The sequence below is a fragment of the Somniosus microcephalus genome, chromosome 11 (genome assembly GCF_052327205.1).
Source record: "Somniosus microcephalus isolate GS21.2 chromosome 11, FLI_Smic_1.0, whole genome shotgun sequence".
Taxonomy (NCBI): Eukaryota; Metazoa; Chordata; class Chondrichthyes; order Squaliformes; family Somniosidae; genus Somniosus; species Somniosus microcephalus.
Window position 1 is genome coordinate 174599670 of NC_140997.1, and position 15885 is coordinate 174615554.

General features: G+C 40.3%; 1 protein-coding gene and 1 pseudogene across 7 annotated transcripts in view; one reads left to right on the forward strand and one right to left on the reverse strand.

Annotated features, from left to right (window-relative positions):
* foxp1b (forkhead box P1b) overlaps positions 1–15885 on the forward strand; it is a 581092-nt gene that overhangs the window by 262421 nt on the left and 302786 nt on the right. Inside the window, exon 5 of one of the 7 annotated variants that reach the window (XM_086001441.1) lies at positions 469–591. The exons of the other annotated variants lie outside the window; for them this stretch is intronic. The gene's annotated coding sequence lies outside the window, so the exon portion shown is untranslated. The remainder of the gene's footprint in view (positions 1–468; positions 592–15885) is intronic. 7 annotated transcript variants of the gene reach the window in all.
* Positions 1–15885, reverse strand: part of LOC147110994 (uncharacterized) — an 81144-nt pseudogene that overhangs the window by 48038 nt on the left and 17221 nt on the right.

Below are 15885 nucleotides of genomic sequence, written 5' to 3' on the forward strand. Positions count from 1 at the left end.
TAAAATTGCTAGGTTTTCAAGAGCGTAGCACTGCATACTATTTAATAAAATAAAATTTTAAATCATATATTTTTAAAAAGAAAGTTGACTGCACTTTACTTTTTGAACTTCAGTTAAATTAACACCAGTTGAGTGCCAAGTATGGATGGAAAAACTAGTGACTTTAGACTGAAAGGAACATCTATAGCTTCTTAATATCTCAGTGCAAGCTGTGCTGCATTTAATGAAATATAAAAATTGAGCTGGTGTGTGATGCTCATCTAAAGCGACTGGAAATTGGAATGGTGTTGCATTGTTTATTAGCTTACAAAAATTGCCTTTTATGAGAATCTAAATGGTGCAACAAAGCACAGCATGACATGATTCACTGTTTATATTTAAAGTCTTAATTTTGGAATGCAGTATCTAGCTGTCTCACTCTTCTGGTTTTGTTGGCTTGTTTAATATTTTCTGCTTGCAATTGCACAGCCAGCTAAAAAAGGCTGAAGCATCCTGCACTGCATGTGTAAGAAAACAGCTGCTAGATCCTAATGAAAAAATGCCCTTTCCGAACCTGAACTTGTCTACAAAGAAAGGAGTGATAGAGTCAAGGTATTACTGGTTGAGTGTTAAGATGCAGAGTTGGCCATCATGCCTTTGAACTTGTGAACTGATACTTGTTACCTTGATTTATTGATTCTGATATGTCTGTGTGGTGCTTTAAGCTTTATTTCAGCGCAGCAGTTGGGGTGTGTATCTTTAACTTAAAATGACTTCCAAAGTAGTTTATGTACAACATCTCTTCAAAGCCGTAACCTTGATTTGTGTGGGGAGGTGGGGGAGGGAGGGCTGGGGATGAATGAATTCAGCTATTCTTTTGTTTTGGACACTGTTATATTGAATAATAGAACTACTCCATGCTTTATTTTAGTGCCTACACATTATTTTCTCTTACAACAGTGAAGCATTATTAGATTCTGTACTTGTTTATTTTGAATAAAGGTCTGAAGCTTGTCCTAAGTTGACAAAAATTTTCCTACATAAACAGAGCAGTGTTTTCAAAAAAAGCTACACAGTGGGAAAGGCTAAAAGAGGACTGACAAACACCATTAGCTGGAGAGAAAAATTCCATTTCATTGCAACTATGTTATTGTTTACTTTACCATACACATCCTAATATGGTTACCTCCCTGTAAAGGCAGCAGGGCCAGGGTCTGGGGGGCCCCCACAGGGAACAGTTTCTCTAGCTGCTTGTATTCAGAGCCAGCAGTAAGGACAATAAGAAACAAACTGTACAATTCCACAAGAGGCTTCCCGGAAAAAGGTGTCACATAAATCCTAAGCAACTCTCTTCCTCTGACACTGGGCACTGCATGTGTAAACCTGCTATTCAGTGCTGCCCAAGCATTGCAGTTCCCTCTAGCTGCTGTGGTTTATATGTCTGGCCATGTGAATCACTTGTGTCTCTGTAGAGAGCTTTCAGCGAGTGCCTGCTTCCTTGAGATGGAGCTCTGCTTACACCTCAGTTGAGCTATCAGGAGTAGTGTTTGAAGGCTCCCTTTATTAGGAACATTAAGGTAAGCATGCGGATTTAGGCCTGAACCTCTGTCACCCCTCATGCTACTCACCAAAGACATATCCCAGTGATTAAATACTGATTTTGTGTATCATTGTCCTCAGTCGCCAAAACAATCACAGAACCGTGCGTTTTGTTTTAATTACCAGTTGTGGAAAAAAAATGCCATCAGTTCTGAATGTGATCGGGCTGAGGTGCACTCACTCTAATGTAAATAGTGCTGTAAATACTTGCTTGTGTTGGCAGTGACTGTCAGCTAGTGCTGAGTTTTTTTCATGCCCATCTTTTCTCATCTGCTTGCAACTGATCTGAGACCTCACATCCGTTCCAAAATCCTCATGTTACTGAGGCTCACAAGTTATCTGTAACGCTAGAACAAAGGTAGGTTGTTCCACAATGGGACACTGTGGGAGGGACAAGTGGTTTTTGGAGGGTTGTCTTCCTCGTGCCTGACTGGTTGACTTAGAGTGAGAGAGAGGGGTTAGAAAGAGAAATTAACTGCTAGGATCTGAGTCATTGGAAAAAAGTGAATTAGATAACTGTATTTAAAGGGGAAAAAGTGCTGCATGTGTGAAACTCCTTGTTCTTCTGTGCATTGTTAATGTTAAAAAAAATCATTGAACAGTAATAAATGAAGTAAAAACTTATAATGTAACATAAAATAGATCACATGTGTAAGACTTGTGGTAATCTGTAAAACCGAAGGAGATAGAAGGTCGTGATTCCAAGGTCCAGTTCAGCTAAGCTATGCTGGACTTGGGTTTTGATAGTAAACTTGTCAATATAAATTTGAACAGATGTTCTGTAAAGAAGTGGTGCTTCATGTTGATTGTTTATGTAAAGGAATGTGATAAAGGGTGTTTCTGTTGTGGTGGTGTTTTTCAGCTGTACAGCTTGCAGCTCCTGATAATCTGCAGTACAGAGTGCCATGTTTCTTCTTTAATTACACTGTTTGATTACTGCAAGAAATTGACATTCAGATTAGAGCAGCTCTCGGCACTAAAATTATTGGTGCTTTAGTAAACTGTAATATGGAAAGATGTAGCTGGTTGACAAGATGCCTTCAGTTTATAAAAGTTACTGTAGTTAAAATGAGTGTGATTTTTACTGTTGTAATTATGCACCAATTATAGTAAAATATTTAAATGGGCACTGGTAATGATGTGACTGGCTCAGATATAAAACCTGTTTTTTTCCTCTTGTGCTTGTTTCTGGTTTCTGTGTTTATTTTTGTTGTTGATTCCATGTGATCATGAAAGTGCTGTTTTAATGACTCCAGTCTGACATTTCCTTGCGTGGAAGCTGGTTTTTAATACTGATTTTGAAGATATGGATAGTAGGATTCTGTAAGACAAAGGTTTCATTTCTATCAGTTGATTGCATTTTGTAGTCTCGAAAAGCAGCAAGAAAGCAAAAACTGCAAGTGCTCTTACATTAAAAAAAACACATATGAGGTGCTTGTGCAATGTACTATTAAAACAGAAATTTATTTTGCTACTTATTACCTATGAAGGCACATTTGGACTTGGTAGTCTCTAATTAGAAGTGAGATATTAACATTTCATAGGGATTTATGTTAGAATGTGGAATGGCGGGCGGCTGCTTCCTCATTATGAATACTCTCTGCATGTAATGAGGTCCATCATTAGTTGATGGAGTGGATTTGCCCCAGCTCTACCTTGAAAGGCAGATAATTTACATAGTTCTCCAGAGCTTATGGTTTAATGGGTTCTTTAGTGAATAAAATGAAAAGCTACATCTTTAAATTTTGTATCATCAGCCTTTTGGTAATTTACTGTTTCAATTTTGATTCTTGTAGCTTCTTCAGCATCAGAATTTTAAAAACCGATTCTTAAGCATATATTTGTTTAGGGTGTTTTCATTGGAGTGTACATGACAATTACAGCTGTTCATTAACAAAATTGGGTATTTGTTTTAAACTTTAACCAATCACTTTGATATGCTAATTATGGTGTAATTTAATTTGAGCCCTGTAATGATGATGCCGTTATTATGGACATAAATGATGCAGTTAAGCTGTGTAATCTCATTTGCATACTGTACACGCCAGTAAATTAAACCTTTCCTAGACGGCTTCAGCTTTAATTTTCCACTTCTTTTCACACAGTGCCTTTTGAGTTGCTCTCTGATGAGCCCACTTTCTTGTAGTGGTGATGGTTGTTTGATGTGGAGAGTAGGCATACCGCACTAAAGCTACATACAATATGTAACAGATAAAGGAACTCATTATATACCGAGTGTTTATTTTGAGAATTTTTTAATAGGTGGAGGTGTCTTGTATTTAAAACACTGCAGCCTCTAGCGCACAAAGGGGTTAAGCACTTTTTGCCAAATCATTTTCATATTCTTTTCCACTCCTTTTTTTGTAAGTGTAAGCATGTGCCAGGAAAACAACATATTTTATGAACTTGTTTTGTGTCCATGTCCTTTAGTAGGGGGACTTTTATTTGTTGTACCATAAAGAATATGATTTTTCTGCCAACCAATTTTCTCTGTTAGTCACTAATTGGCTACATAAATCTTGATGTTGAGAATGAGGAATGTTTCTGTGTCATAGAGTGTAATCTTCACCCTTATTTACCAATTCATTAAGATTCATTGATGCAGGATCGGTGAGAGGAAATGACAACATAAATCAGACCTCCAACATAATGACCCTAATCAGTTGGGAATAGCTAGAAATGTCATGATGAACTATGTCCTTGTATTACTGCCACTGTACATTGTCATTGGTGTGCTTTATGAGTTGGACGCATCCTCCTGACACCAGCTGTATTTAACAAAAAAGAGTTGTTAAAAACTGATTTCATTAAAGGTGGGAGCTCCAGACAGGGTCTTTCTGTATTTAGCCTTGTGCCCTACACCTTCATTTTATCTGCTTAATAGATTGCAATTTAATATATGTTTAAATAGATGCAAACAGAAATCCCAACCAGTAACAGTGTTGATTCAAGGATTGGCATCTAACTAGGACAGTAAGAGATCAGCAGGGTCCCTGCAATAAGAACGCCGAGACATTAGCTACAACCCTTTGTAAGAGAGCAATCAGCAAGTGAACATCCCTAACCCAGGAACAATGGATTTCAGGTATATATGTGTGTTCGTTATGCATTGTGTTGAGCATTCAAATATTGAAGTAATTATGTTACACAGATTTTCTGTAATTACATGATTTCCAGTGATAATAAACCAGAAGCTGTTTGTTGTTTGCGTTAACTTAATATGCATGTGTTTGAGGGTAAAATAAACTGATAATGTTTTGAAAGTGTTAACATATTTTCAGTGTTCATCAAAAAAAACTTTTAAAGAAATTGAGACATTTGTTTTGTGAAATATGAGATAACTGCAAGATTTGATATGAATCTAACAATGATACTGTTCCAGCAGAACAAGATAAGTTTTCCTAATCTTGACAGCTTTGGATGTAATCCTGCTTTTCATTTGACAGGCTAGACTCCAAGATTTATAACATATTAATCAACTAGCTGGAAAAAATATACAAACATTTTGCCGTAGAAAGATCCCATGGTGCATGTGCCAATAGATGTGTAGACTGTTCCATGATGAAAGCAGGTTTTTACCATTTGTTATGGAACTGTAGAAAAAGAGAATGATCTAAACTAATGCATGTTTGTATATATCTTCACACAACTATGTTTCCTGTAGACCATATGGTAGCTTAGAAAGATCTATTCTGATCCATTAATAACAAATAAAATACAGTTGATTTTTTTTGTTAGTTATAAAAGAAAGGAATAGAATATGTTCAGTGTACTGAATTCTCTGTTGTTGCGAAGAAATAATCTTTTACTAAGTATGTTCTGTTGTCAGCATGAACACAAGAATGTTTTTAGAATTTAGCATCAGTAAGTTCCCAATTCATTCTACTTTTGCACTCCTAGGCTTCTGCACTTGCCAGCTTGCAATTTTCCCCTCATTCATTTTAATTGACAGGAGAATCACAGGCTGACGATGTGTAAAACTCTAGCCCTAATGTTGTGTATCAAATCCCCGCCTACCCTCCCCAGCTTTCTGCTTTCCTCCCTGAAGATGCCAACACATGCAAGGGCACCTGTTGTCCAAGTGGCAGGAGTGAAAATGAGTGTTGGCTATTAATTGTGGGGAGCATCACAGCCTAAGCGGATCTTGTCCTTTACTAAAGCCCACACATTTTCACTTTCCAGCTGAATAGATCATTGGAGAGTGAACTCCAGGATTTGTGCTCATTTTCCCCTCCTTACTCCTCAGCAATGGTGAGGATAATTGTAGTGTCCCTCTAGCTGTGATCATCTAACTCAGCATATAGTAGGAATCAAACCAAGGGCCTTCTGATTTGTTTGGCTCAACTATATGCTATAAGCTGCCTTTACTAATTGAACCATAGAGGAGCTTATTCGTTTTTTTATTTCACACTGCTAGTTTACCTATGGTAAGTAAAAAAAAAACACATATATATATTACTACTGGGCTGAACAAACTGTTTAGTCCATAGTGAGGCTTGATCCTCCAGCTCTCATTCCACCCCCCCGTCCCGTTTTTTATCTGACAGTTTCTTTACCTATTCAGTCATTGGGCTGGATTTTCCCTGCGGAGGCGGGATGGCGGCGGGAGAGATGGATGGCGGGTTCCGGTCCCGCTCCCGTCTGCAGCCGCTCTCTCAAAAATAGTTTCCGTAGATTGGCCTTGTTAAGCCCACCCTGCGGGGTTCCTGGCCAATTAACAGGAAGCGGGTCTGATGACATCATTCGATAACACGTCACCAGACGGTTTCCTTAAAGGGGCCATGTCCACATTGATTTTGACAGTTGTACTGTCAGTGTTCTGTAGCATTGAGGTGCTGCATACACTGACAAGCACTGCACAGAGGTGCACGGCTGCACCCAGGCTCACGCACGCAGGGAGATTCTCTTCCCTTTCCATGGGTGGAAGAGACCTCCCCAGGAGATCAACGCAGCCTGGTTACACATTGCGCAGGAGGACACAAGCAGGGATGTCGTCAGGAGTCCCTGGCTGCAGTGGCACCAACCTTTCAATGATCTCAGTAGATCACGAAACATTACTGCAAAGCCACACTCAACCTCACCCTGCTGTGCCACTCATTGCATCCCCATCACTCTGCCTTCCATACCCTTCTCCTGCACATCCTTACTCACACCAACTGACCTTGCACCTGCACCCATCCATCTCTATCTATATTATCACTTCCTATCTCACGAGCCACCCCTCACACTCACCCTCATCCTACTGCAAGCATACCAACTAACAACACACAAGGGTGGGCACTTGAGAGGTTTAGCCAATGTTCATGTGAAGTTTCTGGTAATGTGTTGTCATACAGTGAAATCTATATTTTCAACACTTCACCTTATTGGACAGATCTGTGCGCACCACAAGAAGTGTCTTACTGAGTTCCAGTGAATGTTGAGACATACTTCCCCCTCTCCGCCCCCACCCCCCCACTATAGTGATGAGTATGAATGGAATGGAATGGCTTGGACATTAAAGGAGGCTTTACAGTGCTGGTGTGGGATGGTGTCAACTTGTAGTATCATGTGGCAGCCAGGGTTTACAGCGTCAAGTGAAGTAAATCTGGCCATGGTGATGCCATCGTTGGCCTCCTGGGCAGCAATGTTGTCAGGGGCTGATGCCCTGTTGTGAAAGAATAATTATTAATATTAAGATATTAATACATGAGAAACTGGGTTTGGGAATCTGGAAAACCTCAGAGACATAAGCTGTAAACAGAAATAAGGGCTTCTGAGATAAGATCAGTTGTTAAACAAAGTTGTAAAAAACCACAAGTTTTGAAATGGGAATTAGTTAAAAATACTAAAACAATGAAAGATTGAAGCAAGGTCTACGGTTTGTAACCAACACAATGAGAAGACCCAGTTTAAGGTGTTATAAGCTAACATGTTGAACAGAAACACAAACATTAAAAGAACCATGTGCCTTTGAAAAGATGACATCAAGTAAAAGAAACACCTGCTGGTCAAATAGTTTTTATGTTAAACTTGGATGACAGGAAACATAAGATTAAATATGCAACCAATTGAGATATAGCTAGAAATGCATAAAACATTCAGTTAAAGTGGTTTTGATTTATATATAGTAAAAACCATACCAACAAGAAGACTTTGAAAATATGACTTCAATAGATGACACCAAGCAATTACATTGTGTTTGTATTAAACTTGGGTCACCACGGAGTCACAACATCTGCTAAAACCAGTAAAGCCAATATTAAGAATTAAATGGAAAATCTTCGATAAGAATAGCATCAAACAGAAATCATTGCTGTCATTGTTTTTATGATGCTTTTTGAAACACCTAAAGGTAGAGACATAATTATGCATGCAATAGTTGAATTGACAGTAAGATAGAAAGCATTCGAAAGAGGTATCAATAAAAACAATTAGCTGACATCAGCAGAGAACTTCAAAGAATAAACCATTGCAAAAAGAGTATAAAACATAGACCTTTTCAACAGAAAGGCAGAACTCGCTGAACGGGCCAAGCGTTTCTCAACTCTTCAGAGGCATCTCTGTAAGTCTTTAACTTTGAGTCTCAGCTGATCAAAGAGGTACTATTATTTGATTTTGGTGGATGTTCTGGATTTAGAAATAAGTAAGAAAAGTAGAAATGTAACGAAGTTAAGACTTGAAAATAAGGATCTCTGAGAAAGAAGAAATGCAAGTTATTTGTTTTTGGACTGTAATGTTGCGATGGACTCACCAGCCGTTAACTACATGTCGGTTCTTTAATAAATTTATATATTTTTAGAATTGTCTCAAAGTAATATTTCTGTATAAAACTTGCGAACTCAAAATCTCTGTACATTCTTTGGCGAAGAGTTGCAGAGTTCTGGGGGGTATTCCGGACCCTTATAATATCCGGAAGGTTACAGTCTAGTTAAACTTATTAAAAATGCTATCTGGAGGACGGTAACATCTTCAGTCATTCCTTTCCTTTAGCGAGAGATAGCCTGAACCTTTAGACCCATTTAAGCATCTTGTAGAATTCAGCTATCTCTAACGTTAGTTGAAGGTGAACGTCTGGGGAATACGCCTGATCTGGGGTAGTCCGAAAGGGCTAGGACTTGTAATTATCCCTTCACTGTGTCCTGTGCAGCATCAGATGATGGCGGACAAGGTTGGTGATGTTGGTGTTGGGGCTGATTGTGGAAGGATTCAGAGGACCAAAGTGTGGGTTTTCCAAGGGCACTGATGTTGCTGCAATAGATGGCAACTGCAGGTGAGATGACAGAAGCGATCTGTCAGTGGCGAGAGAGGTTGTTCCAATGAGGTGACAGTGGATATACAGTTGGCTCTAAACACTTGCAAGCTAAAGAAATCTCTATGGGGTAAAAATTGGGTAGTGCCCCCTAATTTTAGCGCCCCGAAAAAGTTAGTGCCCCCGCGGCCGATTTTCCCAGGTGGCGCCACGCGCTGCGGCACGTTGTGCTGTGGTACTGCAGGCCTTCCTCCCCTTATGAAAGGGGAGGGGCCTGGCACAGCGCGTTCCGGCGCCCAGCTGGGCCACCAGGGATCGGGAGTGCCAGCAAACCGGGCTCATGGAAAGCAGCCGTCACTCTGCGGGGGGACTTCGCGGGGGCCGGGGACAATAACGGGGGCAGGTGCTGGCAGGCAGCCAGCAACAAAAATGGCTGCCCGCCACCTCCCCTTTAACTAACGCCGTCCCAGCCGCAGGTAGCCCCCTCTGACCCCAGCGGACATAGCGTCCGGCGGTAAGTCGGGGGGGCGCCACCCAATGTTACAGCCGGGGCGCGAGCGGGGCCCTGCGCACGGTGATGACTTCATCGCCGGCGGCGCTAACAAATAGCGCCGCCGCTAACCTCCCGCTGAATTTTGCGGGAGGTGTTAGCGGCGCCATGCCCAGGCGCTAGTTGATTTGCACCCCGTTAGCGCCCTCTTGGGAGGTGCAAATCAACCGAATTTAGCCCCCTATATGTCTTACAAATGTAGTAAACAACAGTTTCTGCGCTCTGAAACTGAACATCTGCAACATGGCATCCTTTACACCACTTCTGCCGCTGTCAGCTTATCAGATACATCAAAGCAGATTCAACTCACGACAGGGTGAGCTGGCGTGTTCCCCGAGCAGCGGGCAACCTGTTGGGGGAGCACGTAAAATTGGAAGGTAGCCTCAAAATAGCATTAAATTGGTTGTTAACTAGCCATTTAATTATATAAATTGTCTTACCTTCGCTTGGTGTCGAGTCAGTTTTCTGCAGATAGACCCGACACCTGGGAGACTCTGATTGAGGTGGGTTTCCTACCCGCTGTCAATCTTTGCTATTTTGACAGCGGACCCACCTCCAAACCCGCCCTCTGAGAGCCGGCAAAATCCAGCCCATTCTATCTATAGTTAGTTTATACTCTCAAGCCATTTTCATACCTTGCGCCCAAAACAAGTCACCTGTCTTGAGATTATCAGACCATAAAGACATGCACAAACGCAATCACTGTTGTTAGTTTGATGCCATACTGGTGGTGGTTGCTGGTCTCACTATTTTATTCCTTATTTTAAATATGTTTGAAATGTCAGACAATTGCAAAGATAAATAGCAGATTGCATTATCTACACTCTAGTAAGTTTTGAAGCCAACTCTTTAACAGACAAGTTATTCAACACTGTTACAGTCAGTGGTACATAAGCAGATAGTCACAGCCTAGTAGTGAGGCCTGAAAGAAAAAACAAACAAAAAGTTGGGGATGTATTACTATTGAGCATGGTGGATGGGAGTCTGTTTAGTTTTGGACTAATATTTACAAGGAGTAGTCAAAACCAACTTAGAACTTTGTACACTCTTCTGATGGATCCATCAAAGTTCCCCAAGTTTGGGGCATATGTATATGCCCCAAATATGAAGTAAAATTACTCCATGATACAACTGACTTAATAATTGACTTTTTTTCTTCTCTTTTCTTGCCATATTCTCCTCTCCCCTCTCCTCTCCTGAAGGGATATACATCTTGTTAGGGTACAGTTTCACGGGTACCGTGTATCCTCCAGCAGCTAATATGAGTGGCCATTATCCATGTGTGATCCCTGGCAGTGAGCTTATTGGACTGGGGGGAGTATTACAGCGACCCTGATGCTGTACTCACCTGATGTCCACACTTTCATACTGCCATTGTCCCTAACTCAGGGGTACTGAGGTGCCCTAGTTAAGATCAGCTCAGTCAGCAAAGGGTGACGATTGAATTTAAGACCTTTCTAGTCTGTATGACTCACTTCCTAATTTGTATAAAGCCACTGAGATTCTGTGGGAGGGGAATAAATATAATCAAATGAATCACAATGTATTGGTCTCACCCACCACCTTGCATGAGTTTAGATGACCTCATTGCTTTTTCAGACCCTCAAACCCCCAAGACGGATCTGACCCCAGAGGCTGAACAAGTTCTGCCCCGGTGGCCTAGCATGAGTTACATGATATATTCATAATTAAGTTATGATGGCACCTTAGCGACTACAAATCTGCTCCCAGTATTGAGGCTGCTGTGGACTTTTGTTATATGTACTATTAGATTCTGTTTCTAACTGTTAAGCACATGAGCCAGATTCCTCAGCACTTCGTTGCTTAATAATTCTTACATGGGTCATACACTCCATTGAAAACTGCCATTTAAGTATTTCCTATGAGAATTCCAATGTAAAAATGTCCACATTTATCAATAAAACTTACCTGTTATGCTTTGCTCTAGGTGGCGCTGTATTAGGATTTCCAGTGTTAATCTGGTCACTGATTTATCACAGCTCCCTGTAACACCACTACATGGGACTGTTATCTTCTCCCCATAAATTACTCTGAATGCTTTGTAAAATAAATTTTCATTTGCCATTTTTTATTCTTAGTAACTATTTTGTTGTTTAATGCCTCCGTTAAAATTTTACTTAAAGGCCTCAGCCTCTCCCAAAGCCTTGGCATGATATTTTTGCCCAGAACTGTAACTCTGTTAGCTGGATGCAAATTGTGTACTTCATGTATCTATCATCATTGTCATTTAATTAGCTGAAGTGCTTAGATATTTTTCTTTAGTTTCTAGCAGTTTTTGATCAGTTGTTTCTCAAAATTATTTGAAGAAAAGCAGGAGGACAAATTTTAAAAGCTTTTTTCAGGTAAAGTTTATGAAATATTTTAAAAACTGAATGAGAGTGTGTGGGTATGAGAGAGAGATAGATTACACAGCTGTTGTCGCTTTTATTTGTGTACTATAATCAACAGAAAGTATATTAACCTGAGAGAGAAAGGGAGCCAGTGTCTTCCCTCATCCTCATTTGAGTTAATTTCTCAAAAGAACAAATTGAATTTTGAAGCTGGGAGGAACACTCTTGCTCCTCCTGGCTCTACATGAAATAAAAAAATATATTAAAATTTACCTTTTCAATGCTCCTGGTTCATATCCACGCCTGGAAAACCTGTTTTAGGCAGCTGTTTTGGACAGCTGCAAACCGTCCATGACAAATATGGCATTGGATGTTTTTCACTCGGCCCTGCGAAATTGGTCATTTTTACCACCGTTTTCCATCTAGATTTTTAGCACAGGAGGCGACCTTTCAGCGTTTCTTGCCTCTGCTGAATTTAGATATCTCATGGGGACTGATTTTACAGAGTCCAATTCTCCTTCCTTCCTCCCAGACTAATTCCATTTTTACGTTTTCTCCTTATATTCTTTTAAATCCTTCTTTAAGTAATACTCCAGTACCTTTGTGAATGCTGCAGTATCTACAGCACCTATTGCCGCCTGTAGCAAAGCATTGCACATTCTCATATCTCTGCATGAAAAAGTTTGTTCTGGTTTTCTGCTTTATGTATCTTGTACTTATTTTGGGAACCAGCCTCTTTGATTTAAATAATAACGGAAATGATCTATCTTTACCGTATCTATTTATTTTATAATTTCGAACAGCTTTCCCCCTTATCTTGGTTTGAGAGTAAAATACCCCAGTTGCACTTTCCTTTCCTCATAACTCCAACTCCTAATATCCTGGTAGCTGTAGATCTTTGTTGCACTTTCTCCAGGACTATTACATCCCCCCCTATAGTGAGAAGCCTAATACTATATTCCAGGTGTAGCCTGGCCATCATTTTATACAGAGTCATCATGCCCTCTTTGGCTTTTGTATTTAATCCTCTTGATATAAACACCTAAATCCTATTTACCTTCTTAATTTTTATTTAACCGACCACCAATTTTAAGGATTTATGGGGATTACTTTTCCAATCCAGTGCTTCCAATGTGGAATCGCACTTCAGGTGAATAAACCACTGCGAGTGTGCAGCCAATGATTTTTCTCATTTTAATAGACAGAACATGTACACCTCTGATTTCCTCAGGTGGATTCACATTTTGGGATTTGGGGATTGAGTTATGTTTAAGTGTTGTGTTTTAAAACAAAACAAATCTACACAGGTTTAATAAAAGGCAATAGACTGCAGGCATTGAAGATGTGTATCAAAGCCAGAGAAGTCAGTTTGTGGAATGTCTCAGCTCATAGTCTATTTCAAACTGATCCAATGAGGGTCTGTTCTCTCATCCCAGGCTAATTAGCTAGGATGACCGTGGGTATTAAGCAATTTGTTATCTTGGCTCAGATAGCCAACAACTACTCTATTCATATGGACAACGCCCCTTGCTTCCTGGAGTCAGAATTAAAAAAGAGAAGAAAAAACCCATCTTTGGGGGGGACAGTCAAATTTTAAACAGCATGGTGTAGACCTGGGGCCAGGCGCTGGAAGAATAATCAGGTTTGTTTTTGCTGGTAGAAGTTGACTAGAAAGAAAGATAATGTCAAAAACAAGTGAGTCAGCCCTCAAAAGAGACAGGGTGGGTGTTCATTATATCAGTAATCAATTACAATATCCAGTTCTGATCACAAGTGGGCCTTATTGTTACATCCCCTGGGTTATGCTATTGGATAACTAGATATTGGGTTGTTCTTTTGTTTCTCCATTGTGTCAAAAAATGTACTATTTTAAGTATATTTCCATTCTCTGTTTTTGTTCTCAAAATGTATTAAAGAAAAGAAAGAATTTGCATTTATATAGCACCTTTCATGATCTCAGGAAAGGTTCCAAAATGCTTCACATCCTTTTATGTATTTTTGACGTTTAGTCATTATTATAATGTAGGGAAAAGTGTCAGCCAACTTGCGCTCAACAAAGTCCCACAAACAGCAATGAGATAAGTAGCCAGATAATTTGCTTTTATAGTTATGTTAGTTAAATTGCACCTATCTGTTTCTGTCTGCTGTAGTCACCGGCATTCTTCCTGGCACTTTGTTACTCCCACTTTGGGATCATCAACAAAACTTTAATATTAACTCTGTTCGTATCGAAGTCTAAATCATATATAATGTTATCTGGTTTGTGTTTATTTTCTCCCTCTCATTTGCAACTCATGAAGCCTCCTTTATCTGTAGTTAAAATTGGGAGCCCCAATAGTCATCAAATTTCCTAGTTTTACTCTTCCTTGCTTGTCTTTCCGCCTGCTATACAAGTTTAAATCCTCTCCCAATATCCAGTTAATTCTCCCTGCAAGGACATTGGTGCCATGTTGCTTCAGAAGAGCCCCTGCCATTCCCTGAATTATCCCCAATGCCCCAGAAATCTGAAACCCTCCCTTCTGTACCATTTTTGAAGCCACACTTTGATGTCTTAAATCTTCTTGTCCATAAGTGGCCCACCACATGGCACCGGGAAGTCAACGGGGGCCAAATTGGGCTTGGTAGCAGTAGGGTTCCAAAATGGCTTCCGCGGCCTTGCGCACACTTCTGATGCGAAACGTGCCAGACGGCATATTGGTAGAGGGGTTAGCACGCTAGTGCGCACTTATCATCCGCTGGAAATATGCAGAGCAGGCAGATTATGACGTCAATCAGTGTACAATGCTAATTTGAAGCCAGCGCTGCCATTTTGGAACTCTGCGTTCCAGCCAACGCCCTCTCTTAACTTCGCACAGCTAAACGTGACGTTAACCAGCTTGAAGGACCCCCCACCAGCGCTATTTAAAGGAATAATCAACTACTTATAGGTTAGCAATCTTGTTGTACGAGGCCCCTTGGGTCAGAGTGATCATAATATGATAGAATTCTTCATTAAGATGGAGAATGAAGTAGTTGACTCAGAGACTAGGGTCCTAAATTTAAATAAAGGAAACTACGATGCTCTGAGTTGTGAGTTGGGTAGGATTGATTGGGGAATGTCACTCAAAGGGTTGACGGTGGATAGGCAATGGCAAACATTCAAAGACCGCATGGATGAACTACAGAATTTGTTCATCCCAGTTTGGCATAAAAATAAAACAAAAAAGGTGACTCAACCGTGGCTAACAAGGGAAATTAGGGATAGCATAAGATCCAAGGAGAGGACATATAAATTGGCCAGAAAAAGCAGTAAACCTGAGGATTGGGAGCAGTTTAGGATTCAACAAAGGAGAACAAAGGGATTAATTAAGAAGGGGAAAATAGAATATGAGAGTAAGCTTGCAGGGAACATTAAAAACTGACTGTAAAAGCTTTTATAGATATGTGAAGAGAAAAAGATTGGTGAAGTCAAGCATAGGTCCCTTGCAGTCAGAATCAGGGGAATTTATAATGGGGAACAAAGAAATGGCAGACCAATTAAATGCATATTTTGGTTCTGTCTTCACAAAGGAGGACACAAATAACCTCCCAGAGATGTCAGGGAACATAGGGTCTGATGAAAAGGAGGAACTGAAAGAAATCAGTATTTGTAGGGAAATGGTGTTAGGGAAATTGACGGGATTGAAGGCCGATAAATCCCCAGGGCCTGATAATCTACATCGTAGGGTACTTAAGGAAGTGGCCCCAGAAATAGTAGATGCATTGCTGATCATCTTCCAAAATTTGATGGAATCTGGAACAGTACCCATGGATTGGAGGGTAGCTAATGTTACCCCACTATTCAAAAAAGGTGGTAGAGAGAAAACGGGGAATTACAGACCGGTAAGCCTGACATCGGTAGTGGGGAAAATGCTAGAGTCCATTATAAAAGTTGTAATAGCAGAGCACTTGGAAAACAGTGACAGGATCAGACAAAGTCAACATGGATTTACAAAAGGTAAATCACGCTTGACTAATCTACTGGAATTTTTTGAGGATGTAACTGGTAAAATAGATGAGGGAGAACCAGTGGATGTAGTGTATTTGGACTTTCAAAAGGCTTTCGATAAGTTCCCGCATAAGAGATTAGCATGTAAAGTTAAGGCACATGGGATTGGGGGCAAGGTATCGACTTGGCTAGAGAACTTGTTGGCAGA